Here is a 13,210-nt window from a genome sequence, read left to right on the forward strand (position 1 = left end):
CTGATGTGGTTCTAAATGTATGTACAGGAAATATAAATACAATTATATCATAAACTGAGCAGGATAAAAGGAGGTAAAGTTTCTATAGTTCACTTGAACTGGTAAAATGATGACATCAGTAGACTATAAGTTATGTAAATATAACTTAAAACCTAGAAAAAATATATATATATATTATTGTAGTTAAATAGTGAGTCTTGAAATCAGACTGATTCCACCCACTTTCTTTGATTCCTGTGGTTTACTTGTATATTTCTCTCTCTCTAATATATATATATATATATCCCAATCTCCCAATTTATTTCTCCCCCCCTTTCTCCCTAGGTAACCGTAAGTTAGTTTTCCACATCTGTGACTCTATTTCTGTTTTGTAAATAAGTTCATTTGTTCTGCATCTTGATTGTGTTGATGTCCATATTCTGGTTGCGATATTGCGCTATAGTTTTGCACAATGTTATCATTGGGGGAAATGGGGTAACGGTTCTCTCTGTATTATTTCTTATAACTGCTTGTGAATCTTCAATTATCTCTACATAAAATGTCTAACTTAAAAAACTAAAAATATTAAATCTTAGATTTATCAACATCTAAGAAGGGATAGATTGGGAGTTTGTGATTGACATGTACACACTACTATGTTTAAAATAGATAACCAACAAGGACCTACTGTATAGCACAGGGAACTCTGCTCAATACTCTGTAATAAGCTAAATGGGAAAAGAATTCGAAAAAGAATAGAAACATGTATATGTATAACAGAATCACTTTGCTGTACATCTGAAACTAACACAACATTGTTAATCAAACATACTGCAATATAAAATAAAAATTAAAAAGAAAAGAAGGAAGGAAGGAAGGAAGAATGATAGCCACTGCACTAAATAGTTTATGCTTTTCAACAATTAGGTTCATTAATACCTCAAGAATTTTGAAAGGTAAAACCTTACACCTACGTTTGGTATAGGTTCTTTCTGTCTTCCAGTGCTTCTAACATAGTGAAGTGAAAAATGGAGTAATGTGATCAGAAAATACTTGATCTAAAAATAGTCATTTAGTATTTCCCCACAAAACAATGAAATAAAAATAGCCTTGGTTCAGTCAAAGTCACTGCAAAATTGCCACAAATTGAAAGGTAGTGAAAATCAGTGATAAGCAAACCTAGGAAGAGGAATTTTTTGGACAATACACTATGGCCATGAAAGCTTTACTGCACATTTTTAAAGACCCTAGTTCACATGCTTATCTACTTCCCAAAGACCTTTGCATTCCAGTATTTTAATATATGTCTTGGGTGTTTATTAATAGGCACTTTGGAAAATCATTCAGGCCACTGGCTTCCTTCGTTTTAGTGACGGGAAACAGTAATTTACTAAATAGCAACTCATTAATGTGAAAGAGTTAATGGAAAGACTATGTTATGCATTTTGATAATCTACTTCAATAAGTATAAGCACATAATGATGATTATTTAGTAATATAAGCAGCCATAGTAAATCTAAATGAAGCCGTTATTTACAAAGTTGGGGCCAGTAATATTTTCCCACGTATTGTCAAGATGAAAATGATTTTTTTAAAAAATCTTTTTATTCTAGATTGTTGGTCATTTAGAATTAAGAAGAAAAGAAAATCATTTCTGAGGAAGTCCAGAGAAAAGAACTTGGACTAAGGATGATTGTAGCCGTTGTTTACCCTTGAAATTGTTCTGGGTATCAAGCTATGTATATTCCCTCTCCTTTGACTTCACTCACAAGGCAAAGCATTCCCGGCATCACAATGGTAGTGAGTCTCCTCTGCTTTTGCTGCATAATAGTTTCCCAGTGAGAAGGGATATGAAACGTGGCAGGGGTGAAGGAGACATACTACAAGACCGTTTCTTTCTTTTCATTTCCTGGAGGCAATCTGAATGAAGACTCAGAGAGGAACGGGAGAAGTGGAGCTGCCAAAATCAGACAATGGGAGAAAGAAAGTGAGGAGATGAGAACGGGCACCAAAAGTATCCTGGGATGAACATGAGAAGAAGCTGGGATTTGTCATTTTCACTGTTATCATTTTCTGTTGTATTTTAAATCTGAGAGCTTTTATGGAGGAAGTATACACACTTTTCATATAATGGCTTTGAGGAAATTTATCTTTAGTTTAATGCACCTGTTCCTCATTGGACTTTTTCATCCACTTATTCCTTAGCACTGAAAAGATTCATAGGCAAAACAAAACGAAACAAAACTCTCTATAAATGCAATAGCGAATTCTAATTATTTTCCAAGTTTATTCAGTTATTATAGCCATGGGATAGCTATATAATTGTATCCATCTTTTTGTTAAATACATAGTCTTTAATTCAATATTCACTAACCTGCCTAATTTACCAGTTTTTCTTTTGAGCTTTCTGGACTCCTTTTTTGTACTTTTGGGGCCTGAAGTTTGCTTCTGACAAGAGTGTTCCTTAATCTAGTAGAAGTTAACCATTGGTCCATAACGATGGGTCAGCCATGGAGTGATTTGTCCTTGATGCTGGGATCTTAAACCCCATCACAGTCATTTCTGCCTTATATAGTCTTAGAATCTCATTGGATTTCCTCTGATGCTCTGTGGACTGCCCTCAACCACTTGCTCCAAACAAGCCAGTCCCAGCCCAGTGATTATTAGCCAGCAGTATTACTGAGTGTGAGACTAACCCCTAAAAAGTGACTCTATTTAAGTTCTTTGATGATGCTTTACAGAGGCTGGATGTCCAGAGCCTGTGCTCCACTGACCCCTAGGTCTGAAGGAAACTGGTAGAGGTACTCTGAAAGGAAAAGACAAGAAATGTATTTGTTTCCCCCAAAGAGTCCTTGGAGAAGACAGGAAGGTCTGGTGGGGATTTACAGCACCGCAAAATCTGCTTTTTGCCTCTCTTTCAAAGAGGGCCTGGGACAGGCATTCTCTAGACCCGTTCCTCTTCCTTTTGCACCCTGCTCTCTGTGCCACAAGGTTGAACCACGTGGGCTGCACCAACTGACTCCACACAGACAAATAGCTGGGTTCAGCCAATGGGGAAACTTGGCAAGGGACAAAGAGAGAAAAATGAGGTTAGGGCAGATGTCCCCAACCTCTTTGGCACCAGGAACCAGTTTCGTGGAGGACAATTTTTCCATGGACCGGAGGGTAGGGGGAGATTAGGGGATGGTTCAGGCAGTAATGTGAGCGGTGGGGAGCAATGGGGAGCGGCCGATGAAGCTTTGCTCACTTGCCTGCCACTCACCTCCGGCTGTACAGCCCTGTTCCTCACAGAGGTTGGGACCTGTTAGGAACCCTGGGTTAGGGCACCTATTCCCCTGGCTCCCTCCTTAAGAGGTTGCCTCAGGCTAATGGTGTCCCTTGACGGAATGTCAATTCTCCTCTCCAGGACTCTTTTCATACATACCTAACTATTCTTCTGTGTTTCAAGAATTCTTTTCATTTGTGATTCCTCTGGACTAGGTGTAAGAAGAGCCGACTGCTGTTAGTCCCAGTTTCTTCAACCAGGAATCCCTCCTCCCTTTGGTGTCCCTACATTCTGCACACACTGAGTGAAATCTTTTGGAAAAAAAATCTACAAACAATAAATGCTGGAGAGGGTGTGGAGAAAAGGGAACCCTCTTGCACTGTTGGTGGGAAAGTAAATTGATACAGCCACTATGGAGAACAGTTAGGAGGTTCCTTAAAAAACTAAAAATGGAACTACCATACGACCCATCAATCCCACTACTGGGCATATACCCTGAGAAAACCATAATTCAAAAAAAGTCATGTACCACAGTGTTCATTGCAGCTTTATTACAATAGCCAGGACATGGAAGCAAGCTAAGTGTCCAACGACAGATGAATGGATAAAGAAGATGTGGCACATATATACAATGGAATATTACTCAGCCATAAAAAGAAACGAAATTGAGCTATTTGTAGTGAAGTAGATGGATCTAGTGTCTGTCATACAGAGTGAAGTAAGTCAGAAAGAGAAAAACAAATCCATATGCTAACACATATATATATGGAATCTAAAAAAACAAAAAATGGTTCTGATGAACCTAGGGACAGGACAGGAATAAAGATGCAGATGTAGAGAATGGACTTGAGGACACGGCGAGGGGGAAGGGTAAGCTGGGACGAAGTGAGAGAGTGGCATGGACATATATACACTACCAAATGTAAAATAGCTAGCTAGTGGGAAGCAGCTGCATAGCACAGGGAGATCAGCTTGGTGCTTTGTGACCACCTAGAGGGGTGGGATAGGGAGGGTGGGAGGGAGACACAAGAGGGAGGAGATAGGGGGATATATGTATATGTATAGCTGATTCACTTTTCTATATAGCAGAAACTAACACACCATTGTAAAGAAATTATACTCCAATAAAGAAGTTAAAAAATAATAAAGTTTTAAAAGTTTTAAAAAAACGAAAAAAGAAAGAAAATGGTGGGACATGATTTGCACCAAACCATTCTTGGGCACTGCATAAACACCCCATAGGTGAGCAACTCCAGAAATGCATGAGGATTGCTGTCTTACTGTTCCTGCAAAAGTACTGGGTCTGATAATTTACATTTTTTGCTAATTTAATCTATAAAGAGTTACCTCGTTTTAATTTGCATTTTGTTGATTAATGATGAATATTTATTTCCGTATGTTATCCCTAGCTATTTGTCCTCAGAAGAGATTGTCTTTTTGCGGTCTTTGACTATTTATCTATTGAGGTCTTTGGGTACTTTTCCTATTTTATGAGGTCTTTATGTAATAAAGTGTTCTTAGTTACATGCATTTCAGTTTTTATTCTATTTTCAGACACAAAAATTCATATATTTTTTCTTTGTAATTTGATTTAGAAAAGGTTGTTTTATTATTAAAGACGTGGTCATTGAAATATGTTTATTAAATGCATAGACGGAAAGGAAATAAAGCTCCTTTAGAATCACGCCCATCAGAGATGACCATTGTTCCCAACTTCAGCTACTTTCCTTCAAACAGCTCTGTATTTCTTCTCACTGTTTCTTTTCAATTCATTTCTTCAAAGGTATGCCTGATATTGCTACCGACCCAGGTTCTTGGACTCTTTAATCAATAGAAATTGTTAAGAGTCCAGACGAGAAATTCAGGCAAGACTTTATTAGAACGAGGGAGTGAAAAAAATAACAGGTTTCCTTGCTCGCTCCCTGGGGGGAGGGGAGCTGGTCCTTTAAATGGGGTGAGGGTAGGAGTGGACCTGTGGGTTGGGCTGGAACGGTGGCTTAGGTGGTCTGCCCATCCCCTTGGTGGTACCACGTGCAGTACCCTGCTTTTGCTCCCGACACCTCGGATGTGGCAGCTGGGTTTTGGGCCTTTTTTTTTTTGGAGTATAATTGCTTTACAGTGTTGTGTTAGTTTCTGCTGCACGATGAAATGAATCAGCTCTATGTATGCATATATCCCCTCCCTCTTGGACCTCCCTCCCACACTCCCCACGCCCCCATCCCACCCATCTAGGTCATCACAGAGCACTGAGCTGAGCTTCCTGTGCTTTATAGCTGCTTCCCACTAGCTGTCTGTTTTACACATGGTCGTGTAGCTATGTCCATCCTAATCTCCCAATTCGTCCCACCCTCCCCTTCCCCCGCTGTGTCCACATGTCTGTTCTGTACGTCTGCGTCTCAATTCCTGCCCTGCAAATAGGTTCATCTAGAAAAACGGTACAGGTGTTTTTGTATCTTGTTCATAATTTACCCCAACTGCACGTGCACGCAGTTATTTTTAGTCCCTTATAGTTTCATAGTTTCTTTGTATCTGTTGCTAGAGGAGACATTTGTCCAGGTGCAGACCCTGCAGCAAAGGGTCCCCGGTTGCAGGTCCCAGCTTGTCTCAACTTTCTAACACAATGGGAAAATGTGTTTACTAGTTTGAAGAATCATAACAACATACATTTATGTAGCATTTTATGTAGTTTACAAAGTGCTTTTGGACTTAAAAAAATACTCATTTGACCTCATATCATTGTTATATTTGATACCATTTCCCCATTTTATAGAGATATTGAGATAAATTCACAAGGTTTTATACAAAAATGTAAGTGAAAGATGCAGAAATATAGCCCAGCTTCCTGAGAAAAAATATATTCTTGAGAATGATATCCTATGGTAATATGTAATATAAATGATTGGTGGGGGGCTCTGAGTCCTCATTCCATTGATGCAAACAGCGTCACATAGTGTCGGCAAATGGTGTAGTTGAGTACTTATTAATAGGAATTAAAATCAAGGGAAGCAACACTCACAAAGAGTTGATTATTTGTTACCAACTATACATATTGGGTCACAAATCTTAGGGTTCACAGAGTCCAATTTGTTAAATGAAATTTGCTATTTTTATGTTATATGTACATAAAATTTTCCACTGTAAGTTTATTTATTGACTGATTTTATGATAATTTTGGTCTCGTGAGATCATTTGATCTCATAATATTAAGGGGAAATGTGAAAGAAAAGGTCAGGAAGGAAGAATATTGCATGGACAGGAATGAGACTCCATCTTCATACACTTGACCTTGACAGGAGCCTGCCTGCTTACAGTAGGGCACCTGCACAATTGCACCTTAGCCCCCTTACCACAGAAAGCAAGCTAGCCTCTTCCTAGAGAAGAAGACACCCTCTGGGTTCTCAAATTAATCATTGTTGGGAAATGTAATTTTTTTTTTTTTTTTTGCGGTACGCGGGCCTCTCACTGTCGGGGCCTCTCCCGTTGTGGAGCACAGGCTCCGGACGCGCAGGCTCAGTGGCCATGGCTCACGGGCCCAGCCACTCCGCGGCATGTGGGATCCTCCCGGACCGGGGCACGAACCCGTGTCCCCTGCATCGGCAGGCGGACTCTCAACCACTGCGCCACCAGGGAAGCCCTGGGAATTGCAATCTTAACCTACAGGCTCCTTTTCTCTGCACCATTCTTCCTATTTTGCTCTAGTATTTTAAACCTGGTTGTTGGTAAGTTGCTCTTATCTCTGCTACAGAACCATGTGTCTTAAGCACACCCAATGTGAGGATGAAAGTGAGTCTTTGCTTAATAAATGATACAATGGGGAACAATGTTTCATACGGTTTGAACAGCAAAGACTAAATCCCTAACTTCTCACTTCCATTTTTTCACAAAAAGATCATGGCGTGCTCTGGGGAAGGAATTCTAAATTAGCCATTCTACATTACCTTCCAACAACATGGTTGATACAGGGCTTGCCCAGGAGAACATCGAGACGTGAAAGGCATAGTGTGACCTATCCAACAGAAATCAAAGAGACAGCCTCCTTCTGATACCGCTATGGTTTCCTGCACATCCCGCGGCAGTCTTAATGCCTCTAAATCTCTCTTTCTTCAAATTGTAATACCATCCTAGTGGGTCATTTATTGGAGTAATTACCCCATCTCTTCCTACTGTGATATTATAGGAAAATACTTAGCTTTCCAATAGTCGCATTTTCTATGCTGTATCATATCATAATATGAGTTACTACTCCCTTTTGGCTAGTGTTTTTATTTAAGAAGCAAAATTTCTACTTTAAAAAGAATTAGAGAGGATCATTTAAAACAGAAAGACTAAAACATTCTATGTCAAACGCCATACCAAACACGATATAAAATAGAGAGCCGAAGCCTTTGATCCATTTATGGCTGTTAGCCCTGCTGGCTATCCACAAAACGTGCATACTTGATGTCTTCTATTGAATTGCGATACATGGTTTCCTATGACAGCAGAGGGAAATGACTTGGAAAACACAAGAAAAGTATAGAACTTTAGAACAACAGCTTAAAGCGTTTAATGAACTATAAACAGCTTCCACTGTTTAAATGTCTATGAGCAGTGCAATGACAAAGAACAGCAAGGAAGGAATAGAAGACTGTGCAGTTTATAATTAGCGCTATTAGGAGTACTAAAATGAATGTAGAAAGCAGCTAGTAAAAGTGAGCTGCTCACCAAACCTTATACAAAATTGCATACGCGAGGGTGTGTCTACACTAGCCCTTTAAAAGGAAACACATTAAAGCACATTTATATCTGCCTGGTGTCAGCATGTAGGCAACAAAAATGCATTACACCCAAAGAACGCTTTCTATTATGTGCAATAACATCTATATTATACATCACAGTGATGGGCACTATTGTGGTGTCATTGCCGTAGCTTTCAACATTAACACTATGGGAAATGGACTCTTTCTGAGTACCTTAAGCTAAAAAAAAATTCTTGGTGGAAAACATAATGTTCATCAGTGAATTCGTGTCACTCCTAAATGAATTGTATTTGTCAATAATGCATACATGTGCCTAATGTAGGTATGTCTAAGATGTATCCCATTTACTTTTATACTCGGGAGATTTTGAGTAACTTCATTTATCACAAATGAGTTGTGTTAGGGTTCTAGAGAGCTACTTGGTGTTGTTAATTACAGTGTGACTTGGAGTCTAAGATGAGCCCTGTGTGAAAAGGAACAGACAGGCTGTGCCAGAAACACGTCATCCTCCTTGGAGTGCCCATAACTCATAGTGTCCATAATAAAACAGAACAAAACAAATGAACAGAAACCACTGCACAGTCCTTGTTCAGACCCAGTTATCTTAACTGCCTTGAAATTACTTCTTCACCAAAGTCTGTTAAAGCACAGGGTGTCTGCAAATGGCAGTGACAACATTCAAATGTGGGTAAGTTCAAATATAGATAAGTTTTTTTCCTACTTTACCAAAATCTGTCTTTATTAAAATGAACAAATCATTAGAGCACTATCCCAAACGTGACGAACGCAGGCTGTAACTCGCTCAGCTTGCCCACTGTCAACTAGGCAAATGCCAGCAAGCGTACCATTCCCTATCCTCATGACTGCATGTCAGCAGGAACCCATTTGTACTTGTAACAGTTGTTTTAGCAGAAGACAGACTTTGCAGATTTCAGGGATTTTAGTGAACTGGTGTTTTCAGTAAACTTTTTCTGAGCAGCAAGGAACAAGAATTTTTTTTCAGAAATCTTAGAATTGGATATAAACATTGGCAGTAGACACAATCAATAAATATTATACAGTTTCTCAAATGAAAATGATTTCCCCAATACAAATTCCTTTCCTACAGACATTCAAACACCGTGACCCGAGATCGAGTCTCAATCCTATAATCTCATGACATTACAGCTGGCCAAAAAGAGGATTGTCAGGTCATGTGCAAAAGGAGGTGATGTGAGAGGCAAGAAAGCAAAGTAAATCACTGTTAACTTATACTGAAGGAGAACTTCAAGTAAAAGGAAGCCGCTGCCTGGAGCTCTTGAATGGTGACCATTTATTTTGATATCAAAGATCTTTGATTGATCCAGTTGAGTTCCCTAACTCCTTTGTTTTTTGAAAGAGGGGGCTGGAGAGTCTATGAACATTGGCCTGAATCTTGTTCTATTACTAACAAGCTGTGTGGATTTGCATGTTGATTCAACCTCTCTGAATCTCAGTCTCCTCTTTTATATAATGCAGATTATGTTACTCAGGTCAGAGGTTTTCATTAGATTGATTAGAATACCTACCTACCTACATATATAATACATAGAGTATCAATAAATTATAGTTCATCTCCTCATCCATGGTTCCTAAGGCTAATTATTCCTAAAGATAATAATGCTTTTTTTTACTGTCTTTATTGACCTTAGTGACAAAATCAGAAATTTTCTACTCTTCTTCCAGGAAAAGAAAATTCTATTAAGAGAACATGAGGACGGGAACTTGACTCAGCTAGAGGGAGGAGTGCAGGGAGAGGGGAGACAGCACAGTAGGAGAGCTGTATCTTCTGCTGGTTTTTCTGTGTTGGATTTTGGAACAAGTACAGATGCCCGTGTGTGAAAGAATCTATAGCGCTGGGTACTGTTGTAAAAGTATCCATAGCTCTCTAACAACTCTGGAATTGACTGGGTTATGAGTAGAACTTGGATTCTATTATTCTGTAGGCTTCAAAAGCAGCTCAGTGCCATCTTCACCTCATCCCCTTTGGCTATCAGTCCCTTGGTTTACTAACAGTACCATTTCCCAACTTCTACTGTCCTAGCTCCTATGTTCTCTCTTGGAAGTGAATTCCCCTGGGCCTCTCATATAAACTATCATTCAAGCTAGGACACTTTTGAGAGTGAATGGGGATGCTATTAATAATTACTCCAATACCAAACACATAAGTCAGAAGTACACCCAGCAAACTGATAGAGGCCATGGGTCCTGATAGATGAGCTAGATTATCTTTCAGCACTGTTTGTGAGCCACAGGAAGAATTCAAAAGGGTATAAAGCAAAGTTTAATCCTGGTACAGTTTAACAAATATGACAGAGTAAAAATTGTATACTGAAATATGATATAGTCTAATCTATAGGCATATGTAGTTGGATAGCAAAGAGTCTAGGTCCATCAGAGAAGGTAGGAAGTAATCCTTGAGTCAACTCTTGAGGGAAGAGTGGCCATGAATCGGCAGAGAGATAGTTTTTTGATGAGTGAACTTCAATGAAGGATGAGAGAAATAAATTTGTGTTAGTCTTCACTCAGGTTCTCTTACGAAAATTTCTAAATTTTTACCAAATTTCTCAAGATGTTGTCTTTGCCCCCTTCCCAATGTAAAGGACTAGCTCTTATTTTAGAAAGAAAAAAGCAGGCCATAAGAAGGAAAATTTTCTTCTCCCTAACTATGTAGATATACTGTGATCTATACATAGACTTATCTTCTCCTCCATCTCCTAGAAAGATCTGCCTCTCCTTTCGTTCATGACTTCTCCTTGGTCAAATCCATCCCCTCTCATCTCTTCCATATTCGCTATAGCTGTATCATTTCTTTCCCCTCCCCCCTCTTTTTTTAGCCTCTCCTTCTTTACTGGATCCTTCTGAGCTCTTCTCTGTTATCTATGAACATGCCTAAGTATCCCTCTTCTTATATATAAATAAAAGAATCCCTCCATTGCCCATGGATTTTCTCTCAATGTGTGATTCTCTTCATTTCATTGTGATGCTCTTTAAAGAATATTCTTCTGTAGATCTCTGTATTTCCTCCACATGTTACCCCAGGAACAGCCCAGCCCCATTATTCACCATACCGTAAACACTGCTCTGGAAAAAAAGTCTCTAATGCACACCAACTAGACAAATGCAAAAGCCACTCTTCCCCTGTCCTCGATGACTGGGTGGTCCAAAACCCCTCTGACCACCTCCCTCTTCACGCATCTCCATTGTTTCTCAGCTACTCATTCTCTCTCCGTTGCTTCTCTTCAGCCTTCTTCACTCATTCCCATGTCTGCTTAGGTCTAAAGGCCCTCTAGTGTCTTGTCTTTACGTGCTGTCCATCTCACTCTACACACTTTCTCAGAACAAGTTCATGTCCTCCCTGACATTCAGCTACCACTCCTGTCCCGGTAAGTCCCAAACAAGCATCTACAGCCTCCATCTCTCTTGAGCACCAGACCTTTATTGTAAGTGTCTCCTGACTCCACCTCATGTCCAGAGGCACTTGAGAAGCAGAATGCCACTTCCTCCTGAATCCCTCTCTCAGGAGACGGCATCCGTTTCACTAAGACAGCTTAGCTGGATCTAGGGAATCATTTTTAATATTTTTTCCTTCATCGTCTCAAGCCATGAACACATCCTGCAGCTTCTATGCTTCTAACATCTTGAGTATCTGCCAACTTTCAACCCTCAGCCCCTAGTCCACACCAGTGGTTAGCTTTTAGTTTAAAATCCCATCATTTTTGGTCTGGATTCTTGACCTAAATGCTGTGACCGTCAAGTCACCTTTGGATCCATTTACCACATACCTTCAGAGATCTCCTTAGGATCGTCCTGCTTAAGGATCTTGCTTATAAAAAAAAGGATTAGTCTAAAATCCCTGCTAAATTAGTTTCCTGAGGCTGTGTGACAAATTACTACAAATTTAGTGACTTAAACCAGCAGACATTTATTCTCTCAGTGTTGTCAAGTCTGAAAGTCAGGTGTCAGCAAGGCCCTGCTTTCTCCAGTGGCTCTAGGGCAGAATCGTCCCTTGCCTCCTCCAGTTTTGGTGGCTCCAAATGCTTGCTTTGTGTCTGCATCACTCTAATCTCTGTCCCTAAGTTTACACAGCCTTCTCTTCTATCTCTCAGATTTTCTGTGTGGGGCTTTCCTGTTGGTCCAGTGGTTAAGAATCCGCCTGCCAACGCAGGGGACACGGATCCCTGGTCCTGGAAGATCCCACATGCAGCGGAGCAACTAAGCCCGTGCGCCAAAACTACTGAGCCTGTGCGCCACAACTACTGAGCCTGCGCTCTAGAGCCCGTGAGCCACAACTACTGAAGCCCATGCGCCTAGAGCCTGTGCTCCGCAACAAGAGAAGCCACCGCAATGAGAAGCCCACGCACCGCAACGAAGAGTAGCCCCTGCTCACTGCAACTAGAGAAAGCCCGCCTGCAGCATCGAAGACCTGCTGCAGCCAAAAATAAAAAAAATAAATAAAAATAACCTGTGTGTCTTTTTTAAGGACACTTGTCCTGGGATTGAGAGCCCATCTGGAAAATCCAGGATGATCTGTTCATGCCAACCTCCTTAGTTATATCTGCAAAGGTCCTTTGTCCAAATAGTCAGATGTTCTAGGAACTAGGATATGGATAGAACTTCGGGTGGGGCGCCATTTAACCCACTATACCAGCCTATAAGAAAAAATTCAAACTCCTTTATGTAGCATCAAAAACCCTTTTATCTGAATCTGGACTCCACTGAATCCCTTGGATATTATGCTCAGCCGTGCTAAATTGCTTGCCATCTCCTGAATGCCTCTTCCTATTCACCCCTCAGGGCCTTTGCCCACTGCTTTATCTGCCGAGCATCGTCTGCCCTATTTCCCTGCCTATGAAACGCAATGCATCTTCAAGTTCAGGCATTACTTCCGTTATGAAATGGTCCTGAGCCCACCTCACTCTCCATTATTACCGAGCTCTCCTTCTGTTGTGACATTATTGTAATCACATGTACTTTTATTACATTAACATATTGAAGCTCATTTCTAATAGTGTCTTCTCCCTCCCATCCTCTATCCCCCTTTTTCATACTCGCTAGGCTATTTCTTAAAAGAAATTTACATCTCATAGGATTTACTTGTCCAGAGTCTGATATGGCACCTGGCATATGGTGGGCTTTTAGTAAAAGATTGATGAATAACATTGGTGACTGAGTACCTGGTATAAACTAGTCTTCATGCAGGGAATTT

At 40.2% G+C, this 13,210-nt stretch overlaps 1 long non-coding RNA gene across 3 annotated transcripts in view; it reads left to right on the plus strand.

The window, feature by feature from the left end:
* The window catches only part of LOC137209856 (uncharacterized), a 395,103-nt gene extending 382,670 nt beyond the window's left edge, over positions 1 to 12,433 (plus strand). For all 3 annotated transcript variants that reach the window (XR_010936138.1, XR_010936139.1, XR_010936140.1), the window contains one exon: positions 12,111 to 12,433. This is a non-coding gene — a long non-coding RNA (uncharacterized lncRNA). The remainder of the gene's footprint in view (positions 1 to 12,110) is intronic.
* The last annotated feature ends 777 nt before the right edge of the window (positions 12,434 to 13,210 follow it).

Source organism: Pseudorca crassidens, chromosome 17, assembly GCF_039906515.1.
Source record: "Pseudorca crassidens isolate mPseCra1 chromosome 17, mPseCra1.hap1, whole genome shotgun sequence".
Classification (NCBI taxonomy): Eukaryota; Metazoa; Chordata; class Mammalia; order Artiodactyla; family Delphinidae; genus Pseudorca; species Pseudorca crassidens.